The sequence below is a fragment of the Octopus bimaculoides genome, chromosome 26 (assembly GCF_046866305.1).
Source record: "Octopus bimaculoides isolate indiv1 chromosome 26, ASM4686630v1, whole genome shotgun sequence".
NCBI lineage: Eukaryota > Metazoa > Mollusca > Cephalopoda > Octopoda > Octopodidae > Octopus > Octopus bimaculoides.
The window spans coordinates 12599740-12611757 of record NC_142953.1 but is presented as its reverse complement, the minus strand read 5'-3'; the positions used below and the strand labels follow the sequence as shown (position 1 = coordinate 12611757).

Sequence of the window (12018 nt, the reverse complement as noted above, 5' to 3'; positions counted from 1 at the left end):
CATATTACGTAATCTAATTGTATTATTTTTTATCTCAATAAAGGCTCATCATGAGACAATTGTTGCAATACCCAGTAACTCATTATTTTGCGCTTATTATGCTTTTATACCACACTTAATTTTTCATTCATCGTTTTGATAATCTGGGATAATTTGGGGTACTATTATGATGTGATGAAAACTCCTATTCGTTGGGTCTCCAGTTGCTGGGTAGGGGAATGGTCTGTAGATATATAGGTTAGCTGCGAACATTCCCTAAGTAGTACAGGAGAAAATCAAGGCTTGTCTTTTGACAATACATAACACCCTTTAGCTGCCCTCCTAGTGTCACATTGAAATCTCCGAAACCCTGAAAAGAGTGGAAATATTACTATAGTAGAAGACCCGGAATTATGTGGTTCGGAAGTAAACTTCATTCAGCCACGTCCGCGTCAACATGTAGCATTAAAAAAAAAAATTAAACATTGAGGTAGATATAATCGACTTAAACCCACTTAAGAGGTTCCCCAGTATGGCCCCACGATCCAGTAACTGAAACAAGCAATTAACAAGAATAAATACTGAACGAAGACAAGATGAGAGGAAAAAAAAAACAGAAAGTGCGAAAGAAGAACATACGAGCAGGAAGAAATCGATAAATAAAGGATGAAGGAACGATGTATAGAAACGAAAGAGGGACGAAAAAATAACGAGATCGTGAAAGTCTCGAAGAAACAATGACGGAGATAAAAAGGGAAAATGAAAAAAGCGGAAGGAAGTAGGATTAAAGTGAAATGTAGAAAAAATTACGAAAGGTTTAATATATATATATATATATATATATATAAAAAGAGAAAAAATGAAGAGAGAATGAACGAGATGTGGAGCGATAACGGGGAAAAATGGAGAAATAACAACGGGAAGATTGACAAATGGTGTCTGCGCCTATATGAAGAAGAGAAAAGAATGGCTGAGACCCGACATGCAAGCGACACCTCGAACTAAGCCAGAGCTACATCGTCATATACATGAAAATCTGAAGAGAGGTAAAATTCATCCAAATTTCAAAACGGAAAGCGAAATCTGTAAAACAATAATAGAGCCCAAAAAATCGTCACAAAACTCTAGCATAAAAATATTTTTCGCATTTTTTTCAAATAACATTGGGAACGAAACGAACGAATTTATCTGACAACCTATTATAAATGAAACCGCGAGTATGGAACCAAGAAAGAAAAAGAGTTTAAAGATCGTAATACTTAAATAAAATAGAAAAAATAATAAAGGAAGAAATAAATGAAAAATGAATTGACATAATCTATTAATATAATTGAGAGTGTGTCACTGTCTCTGTCGTTGTTTTCTGTCCTCCAATGGAAAGAAATAAATCCAAGTTTTATTGTATTTTTTTTTTTTTTTCTTAAATTCCATATACTAACTGATGTGTTAACTGTCATACGAAAAGTTCAGAACAAAACTTTTACCACTGTTGTTAATAACAGATAATATTAATTTTGTAATTAATTGATAGTTAAACAGTAGTTTTCTTAATAATAACATATTTATTGAGAATTTACAAATGAAGAATTTGCATTAATATTTAATTTAAATTTAATGAAAATTTCAATTTTGAAAATTGGAATTCATTTCATTAATATTTATTTATAATGAAATTTAAAAAAAAATATAAAATTGCAGATATTGTAATCTTCCAGCGTCCGCAACGAAGATGCGTTTCATTACATCACGCCACTAATCTCTAAACTGTATTAGCTTTGACAGATTCTTAATTTCACGTTGCATGTCTCTACCAAAATCATCATCATTAATATCTTAACATTACTGGCTCGAATCCCAGCACCCATTAGGTCTATTAGCCGGGTTCTACGCCGCATAAGTGACCGCAATCACACCATCTTCTCACTTTCAGTGGGTTGCCAGTCCATCGCAGGTTTAATCATTTACAATCAAATGAACAGGATCAAGGTGAAATGAAGTATTTTGTCTAAAATCAGAGTGTCCGGGCAGGAGATCGAAACCAACATCTTGCAATCATTGGTGCAACACCCTAACCTATAGGCCACACACCATCACTTCTCTGCCAATAGCGTTCCGAAACTGCCAAAACCAATGGAAATATTTTTGATTTGTTTACAGAGAAAGCGCTGGTTTTCACGCTACGAGGAGGTTGAATTCGACTTCACAGACTCTTCGCTTTTAGTTCTTCGATGATCGATTGAATGAGCTTATCCACGAAGATCCGAATCATTCCATTAAGGAGCTGGCCCAGCAGATGATATGCTTTCAGGATTCCGTCGCCTGTAACCTTGATTCTGTGAGTATGGTTCAAACACTCGGTGAGTGGGGGCTGCATGCTCTGAATGAAAGATACAAATTCCAGTGCTCGCTTGATACCAAACGGTTCGTGGACTCAGAGGTATCTTTACCTCAACCGTCACCGGCGATGAAAAATGGTGTTTTTGAGACCCGACAAGCAAGCGACACCTCGAACCAAGCCAGGGCTGCATCCATGAAAGACAACGGTTTATGTTTGATGGGATTAGAAAGATACGATGCACTACCAAATGCTTAAACACAATCTCAGGGTCGATGAAGAGATTAACGTTCAACAAATGCAGCGGCTCAACGAGGCAATTCAACTGAAATTATGGTGTGTTTAGCCATCACGACAACGCTTCCTTTCACATTGCTAATTTGACCAAAAAGGCTATACGAGAGTGCGGTTGGGAAGATCTATCGTACCGGCCCTATTCTTTCTGTTTGCATTGTGTCTTTAGATTATTGCGAAGTTCTATGGCACCCGCCCCATTCTACTGAATTAGCACCTTTAGATTATTACCTATTCGCCAGACATTAAGCGGTCTTCGTCTTTTGAGATATTCGATGTGATCTTGATTAGAGGGCGGTAGATTCGAAAACCTATCTTACTCTTAAATCGTCTGTGTTGCGATCAAGCCATGAAATGTTCTAAGCCACCACGAGAAGCCGTAACATCAAACAAATGTGGACATTTTTTCTTTGTGGTCCAGGTTTTGGACTCCTTGTGCCAATGTATTGTTGTTTGATATGGTGGACAAACTGAAAAGAAAGAAAATACACAAACAGAAAAGTATAACAGTAAAGAAATAGATGAGAGAATGAGAGTATAAGAGAAAGAAATTAGAGTAGAAAGGAGGAATTATGTCGAAAAGGAAGAAGAACATTTGGAAAGAATGAATATAGAAAAAGAGGATTGAGGAAATTTTTTGAAGAGGAGAGAGAAAAATGGAGGAAAGAGGTAGTGTGAAGGAAAGAAAAGAAGGAAAGCAAAGAATAAAAGTAAGATTGACATACAAGTAGAAATGAATGTAGTTATGTGAATGAGAAATAGAAAGATGTACAAAGGGAAAGAAAGGAAGAAGGAGTGAAATGAAGGAAGAGAGAAAGAGACAAAGAAATAAAATAATGAAAGAGAGCAGAATGGAAAAGAAAGAATAAGAGAAAGCCATAAGATAAAATATATAAAGAGAAAGAAAGGAAGAAGGAATGAAATGAAAGGAAGGAAGGTAGAAAGAGACAAAGAAATAAAACAATGAAAAAAGAACATAGGAGAGAGGGGGAGAGAGTGAGTAAAAAAGAAAGAAAGGATGTGAAAATGAAAAAGAAAGACAATAGGATAGAGAAAGAGATATGTAAAACAAAAAAAAAAAATGAGTGAAGGAATAGGACAAGAAAAACAAACGAAAATAGATGAACTGAGAGAAATGGAATGAAAAAAATGATGAAAATAAATGACAGATTCAAAGAGAAGAAAATTGGAAGAAAGAAAAAGTGACAAGGAGAAAGACATAGAGAAAGAAAGTTCAACAAGAAGACAGAAAGTTAGCGAGAAAGAGTGACGGAAAGAGAGAATGACATAAAGATAGACAGAAGGAAAGAAAAGAAAGAAAGAAAGAAAGCTTGAATGAATGAGTAACGAAAGAAATAATGAATGAAGAGAGACAGAGAGAAGCAAAAATAAGAGGCGAAGAGAGGTGCACGGTTGTGACTAAGGTAAAGAAAATCACAAGAATTTCACCGTAAATTCTCTTATCAGTCAACAGAGCCCAGCAGGAGGTGGAACATAGGTGCGGAATGATGAAAGCGAAAAATGGTGGTGGTGGTGGTGGTGGTGGTGGTGGTGGTGGTGGTGGTAGTTAATATGTAAATGTATTAAATAGTTATAAAATGACACTGTATGCATATGAATGTAATAACCATTTATATATATATATATATATATATATATATGTGTGTGCATGTGTGTGTATATATATGTATACATACATATATATATATATATATGTGTGTGTGTGTGTGTGTGTGTGTGTGTGTGTATGTATGTTTGCATGTATGTATGCATGTAGAAAATGAATATAATGACATACTGAAAAATAGATAATAAAGAAACAAATATTTTAAAAAATGGAAAAGAGTGAAGGATGAGGAGACGTAATGGAATGATATATATATATATATATATATATATATATATATATATGTGTGTGTGTGTGTATTTATATATGTATGTATATGTATATATATATGTGTGTGTGTATATATTTATATATGTATATATATATGTATGTATATATATATATGTGTGTGTGTGTATATATATATATATATATATATATAAGGCAGTGAGGATGAAGGAGAGAGAGAGAGTTGAGAGGAGAACATCTCAGACAATAGGAGACTGAGCAAGAAGAATTCGAAGATGAAAACACAGCATAATGGTAAAAGTATGTGTTTGCATGAGTGAAAAAAAAAAATGATGAAAAAATAAACAAAAAAAGAAAGAAAGAAAAAAAACGGCAGAGTTATCGTGAGCAAGAGGAAGAAAGGGAGAGGAAGAGAGGCAGATAGTAAAAGAGAGAGTAATAAAGAGAGAGAGAGACAGAGTATGGCAGGGAGAGGATAATATGTACATATCTATGGAAATGTAAGGAGTGAGTGATGATTAGCAGGAAAAAGGTTTCTATGCAATTTTTACCATTATATACATGTGTGTGTGTGTGTGTGTGTATTTATATAAATGCATATATATATATATATATATATATATATATATATATATATATATATACATTGTTGTTGGCACTCCGTCGCTGACGACGTCGAGGGTTCCAGTTGATCCGATCAACGGAACAGCCTGCTCGTGAAATTAACGTGCAAGTTGGCTGAGCACTCCACAGACACGTGTACTCTTAACGTAGTTCTCGGGGATATTCAGCGTGACACAGTGTGTGACAAGGCTGACCCTTTGAATTACAGGCACAACAGAAACAGGAAGTAAGAATGAGAGAAAGTTGTGGTGAAAGAGTACAGCAGGGTTCGCCACCATCCCCTGCCGGAGCTTCGTGGAGCTTTAGGTGTTTTCGCTCAATAAACACTCACAACGCCCGGTCTGGGAATCGAAACCGCGATCCTATGACCGCGAGTCCGCTGCCCTAACCACTACGCCATTGCGCCTCCACACACATATACATACATACACAAATATATGTATATATGTAAGGCGGACAACTGGCAGAATCGTTAGCATGCCTGACAAATTGTTTAGCGGCAATTCGTACGTCTTTACGTTCTGAGTTCGAATTCTGTCGAGGTCGACTTTACCTTTTATCTTTTCGTGGTCGTTAAAATAAGCACCAGTTAAGCACTGGTATCAATGCAATCAGCTTACTTCTTTCCCGAAATTGCTGGCTTTGTGCCAAAATTTGAACACCTATATTAACTTTTACAGCAAGGCGGCGAACTGACAGAATAGTTAGCGCACCGCGCAAAGTACTTTGCAGCACTTCTGCCTTTACGTTCCGGGTTCAAATTCTGCGGAGGTCGACTTTGCTTTTCATCCTTTCGTGGTCGATAAAATAATTACCAGATGAGTATTGGAGTCGCTGTGAATGACTAGCCCCTTCCCCCCAGGGTTTCAAGTCTTGTATCCTTATCAAAAGGTTTATATTAGCTTTACAGTGAATAACGCAATAATGCAGTCGTCTTAATGTTAAGTACATGAACTAAGGTGCAACGAAACGCCAGAAAAACTAGCTAATCTAGAAACATTCAGGATCGATTCTTTGGTAGGCAGCATGGGGTTTAGAAGGAAATCTGCCAAGATGATCTTTCTCGAGATTGTATCCAAGAAATTAAGCTGTCTGTATGAGTAGTTACAACGCCTCAACGAGTTATGAGATTAAATATATACACAAACATAACAGACACACACACATACACACATATATATATATACACACACACATATATATATATACACACACACACATACACACACATATATATATATATATACATACACGCACATATATATATATACACACATACACACACATATATATATATACACACACACATACACACATATATATATATACACACACATATACACACGTATATATATATATACATATATATTTATATATATATATATATATATATACATATATATATATATATATATATATATACATATATATATATATATATATATATATATATATACTGACACATATGCATATATATGTGTGTGTGTTTCTATGCGTATGTCTATGAATGTGTATATATATATATATGTATGCATTTTCATATATACAAAGTATGCTGCGACAACGTATGACGCGAAAGAAAACAATTATAGAACGAAGTCAGATTATTTAGGTAAAACGCGAAACTCCATCCATATTTTTCGCGCTTCAATGCGTCTCCGAGATATTCTTCTAGAAATGATTTTGCCACTTCGTTAAACACCGACAATATTTACCATGTCGTTTAATCTATATTAAAAAGAATAAGAAGTTATGGAATGAGCCACATGCGTATTTAATTCGTACGAACAGAAAGATAATTTCTCTCCAGTATTTGCCCCTTCTGTGCTACCATATATTAAATATTGGATTGTTGTATGCAGTTGGGTTGGCAAGCAACTCAATATATAGGTAATTCGTTAACTATGTGTATGTGCATAGATATGTATATATGGATGGATGGATGTACGTAAATATGCATATATACATACATACATATATATATATATATATATATATATATATATATATACACACACATATGAATTAGTGTGTGTGCATGGACAGGCAAGAGTTGAAGTGAATTTTCAATACAATGAAAGCAACTTTCTACGCTGCGGTCGAAAGAACTTCTGGATTATTCCCAATCTCTCAGCATTGTGGGCCAAATATTATTCAGAGAGAAATGGTTAAACACTGAACTAGAAACGAGCAGAACATTTCGGTGAGTTCTGTCTTTAGTCATTGTCCATGGGATTGCCCACCCGCCAAATATTGAAGTCATACGAATATTCTCGCAGACATCCCGTGGCACTGCGTCTGAGTCCAGGTGCTGGTAAGTTAACTCAGGATGGCACTTGAGATTGCAAATTCCTTACCGACTCCTCGCTGGAGGTGCATGGCTTAGTGCTAAGGGTGTTGGAGTCATGATCGTAAGATTGTGGTTTCGATTCCTGGACGGGGTGATGCGTTATGTTCTTGAGCAAAACACTGCACTCTCACGTTACTCCAGTCCACTCAGCTGGAACAAATGAGTAATCAGTTGACGGACCGGCGTCCCGTCCAAGAAAGAATATATGCGCAAGAGAAATTAGGAAACCGGCTTTAAGTACCTTACGGAGTTACGACGACTGATATGCCACATCCTCGGCCTCATAGAGCAGAACCAAAATAGCTGCATCCATAAAAGCGTAGCCCGAGTGAACGGCATCAATCATCTTGTCCCCGCGTTACGTTACTGTTTCAAGCGCACAAGACAGTTCGGACACACACCATTCTACATATCAATGGCATTTTCCAGTCATTGCGAATCAAAGAGAAGATACGCCAGAACAATCAAGGTGCCGACTACGCTAACGTCGATTTCTTTTCTAATGGAAACTGCAGACGTTACAACAATCAGAAAGACATCTCAAAACATCCTACTATACATGTACAATGAGGTCAATTGGAGCATCTAGTACTAGGCCCGCTACAAAACAATAAATAAATAAATATATATATATATATATATATAAATGCGCCCTTTTAAAGCCGAGCCAGGCTCATGGGTCCGGTTTCCCGGTTTCAATGGCCTATGTGTTCCTCAGCTGGACGGGAGGCCAGTCCATCGCAGCGTTACTCATTTTTGCCAGCTGAGTGGACTGGAGCAACGTGAAATGAGGTGTTTTGCTCAAGAACACAACGCGTCGCCCGGTCCAGGAATCGAAACCACAATTTTACGATCATGGTGCTGACACCCTAACCACTAATTTTGTGGGGAATAATTTACACTGCATACGAAAATACCTAACCACTAATTTTGTGGGGAATAATTTACACTGCATACGAAAATACAGACATATTATCACGGTACGTTATTAAACCCTTACAGGTCTACGCATACATACCTGACGACTGACATGCGTGAAGTGTCAATACGAAATGTTATATTCATTTACTGTTCCATTACTGATTAATAATTATCGCAGCAGTTGCAAGGTTGGCAGGTAAAATATAAAATTCTTTGTCTCTCTGTACAAGTGCTTCTATTTCCTTAATTTATACTGCATACAAAAGTACAGACATACTATATACGGTACGTTATTAAACACACACACGTACACATAAATATACATACCTGACGACTTAATTTTTTTATTAACCACACAGGGTCGAAACACAGAGGAACAACACAAGATCAGAAAAAAACACAAAATTGGAGGAAAAATAAAATCGAACGAAAAGAATGGTAATGATAAATCAAAAGGTGGGATGACGTCTCCTCGAACCCCACACTCCAGTTAACATCATTGAACGTTTTTTAAAAAAACAATTTGTCACGTGTTATTTTATTTTTGTCTCTTTCTCATTGTTGTGTGTTGCTTGTTTTATATACTTTGTGGACGACTGACATGCGTAAAGTGTGGGTTGGCCAGTGTCAATTCAAAATTTTATATTCATTTCCTTTAAAACAATACATATTTACCGGATGATAAACTATACATATTTACGGATACATTACCTGATGATAATTATCACAGAAGTTGCAAGGTAAGACATAAAATTCTTTGGCTTTCTGTAATAATTATTGTGGCATTTACCGTTAAATTAGCAGTTCCATACATGTGCTATTTCGTTCATTTGCTTATATTTCATAAATTTACACAGCATACAAAAATACGGACATATATATTTCCAATTGCTTACAAAAATAGAGATTAATGTATATTTTTTTCTATGTTCATAATTATTTGTTAACAATATTGAAAAATATGCCACCAAAGAAAAGACGTAATCCCTCCAGAAACACGTATAAAGCGAGGACGATTACAGAAAACAAAAGCGAGTGTCTCAAGAGAGAAGGGAGATGAGATTTTCCCAATATCAGCTAAGGCACGCTGTAATATTTAATGCTGAATCATTAGAACAACGTTTAACACGCCAGATTAGACAGAGGTCCAATGCAATAGTTCTCTGAAATTAATCACATGCAAATTCGCTCTTCGCAACACCAGGAGCAGCTTTCAGATATGATCCATCCTATTCCTATAAAAATGATAATTCTGTACAAAATGGTGTGCTACACTCAAATTGTCGTTTCTGCAAAGTTTTCAAATTTCCAAATGAAACTAATGGCATGTGCTGCTCGGGCACTACCAGCTCCTTACCGTCTCCCATTGCAACCCATTTCTAGAATGTACCCATTTACCTAGAATATCTCCATTACACCTCTATTCATTTGACTGTCAACCATACGACCTGTCGTGGTAGACGTAGCACTGACCGCCTCAAAGGAGAGTATTCCACTGAGCTTTTCAGTCTGTTAGAAAATTACATACCTTCACCCCCAATTTTCCATGATAGGTTAGCATGTGGAATCCTCCAATCCTCCGATGTATTACATGATTAGTTGAATTAGACCATCATTTAATCCGCAAATATTTTGTCGTCAATGCTGCACTTTCCCGATTCACCTGTTTCAACATAACTGTAATATTATATATATATATATATATATATATATATATATATATATATATATATATAAACTATACCATTTTAATCCCGAGCGACGCCGGGTGTCTCTGCTAGTATATATATATATAAATCATATATATATATATATAGACGTGTGCATAAATATGTGTGTGTGTACTTGCGTGTATACCTTTTAAATATTCACTCACATACGTACTTTTATATATTTATACATACAGTTTATATATTCGTTATGGTTGGTAAATATGTAATACAAGTATTGTTGTGTATAGTCATAGACAAACGTGTGAGCGTTATGCATGTGCTGCGCCTATGTATATAGGTGCGTGCGAGTGTACAAATATGTTTAGGCGTATGGATTCCATATAAATTGTTAACTTTCTGCGATTTGTCTGAACAAACACACGCACACACAAACCTACACAGACTTTCTCATATACACAGACGCACGCATATATACGTCTGTCTGTCTATATGTATGCATGCATGTATGTATACAAGCATGTATGTGCAATAGATGTATTCGTGATTGTTAAAACTTGTTTGCTGCGCGATTGCTTATCACTGCTGTTTATATATAATGATGCACACATACATACATACATGCATATATGCATACACGTAAAGACATGTATATGTATATATATCTAAATATATATATATATATATATATATCTAAATATATATATATATATATATATATATATATATATATATATATATATATATCTAAATATATATATATATATATATATATATATATATATACATATATATGTATATATCTATGTATGTATGTATGTATGTATATATATGTATCTCTCTCTCTCTCTCTCTGTATATATAGACGCGTACGAATATGTATTCACATTTATGTGATTATATTTACAGACATATATATATATGTAGATATATATGTGTGTATGTGCATATTGATATATATGTGTGTTAGTGCGTTTATGTGAATCGATGAATACGTGCATGTATATGCGTGCGTGCAGAGAAATGAATGCATATTTTGCATGGGCCAAGTGCACCGATTGTGACTGGAGGCCAACTAAAAATCAAAGCGTCGAATGCACTGAGCGAGAATTATTTGGGTTTCTCGAGAAAAAAAGATGGCGACCGGCGGGAAGAAAGAATAAGATCATAGTGATGTCGTACATGATGATGGTGATTGGTGGTAGTAGTAGTGGTGGTGGTGGTCGTCGTCGTCGTTGTCATTATAACTGTGGTGGAGTTTGTGGTGGTGGTAGTAGAAGGGACGGTGGAAGTAGTAGTAATAGTACTTGTAGTTAAACTGGTGGTGGTAGTAATGGTGGCTGTAGAAGTTGAAGTATTGGCAGCAGTAGTAGAAGTAATGGCGGTGGTGTTGGTGGTGGTAGTCGTTGTAGTAGTAGTAGGAGGAGGAGTTGCAGCAGCAGCAGTAGTAGTGTTAAGAGTAGTAGCAGTAGTTGATGCTGCTCATGTTATAGCTTTCGTGATGGCACTGGTGGCGGTGGTGTTCGCTGGTAGTGGTAGTGATGATCGTGGTGGTTGTGGTGGTGGCGGCAGTAGTGGTAATGGTTGTGGTGATATTAACAACATCGAACACGGAAGCGACATTGGCGCCGGTGGTAGTCGTGATCAAGGTGGTGGTGGTGGCGGTCGTGATGTTTGCGGTGGTTAAGGTGTTGGCTGCAGTGGTGGTGGTGGTGGTGGTGGTGGTGATGATGTCGTGCCTGGTCGGTACAAGTCATTTTGATGAGCGTGGCTTCTATGTCTGAGTTGCAATGGTTGCTGTTGTTGTTGATGCTGTTGTTGTTGATGCTGTTGTTGTTGATGCTGTTGTTGTTGATGCTGTTGTTGTTGTAGCTGTTGTGATAGCTGCTGTTGTTTCAGTCGTCGTTGTTGCTGTAGTAGCGGCAGTAGTATCAGTGGTGGTAGTGGTGGTGGTGGTGGTTAGGGTGGTAGTAGTAGTAGTATTTTTTGT

At 36.4% G+C, this 12018-nt stretch overlaps 1 long non-coding RNA gene across 1 annotated transcript in view; it reads left to right on the top strand.

Moving 5' to 3' along the window:
- The window catches only part of LOC149130946 (uncharacterized), a 45014-nt gene extending 35951 nt beyond the window's left edge, over nucleotides 1-9063 (top strand). Inside the window, exon 2 of the long non-coding RNA XR_016238513.1 lies at nucleotides 8718-9063. This is a non-coding gene — a long non-coding RNA (uncharacterized LOC149130946). The remainder of the gene's footprint in view (nucleotides 1-8717) is intronic.
- The last annotated feature ends 2955 nt before the right edge of the window (nucleotides 9064-12018 follow it).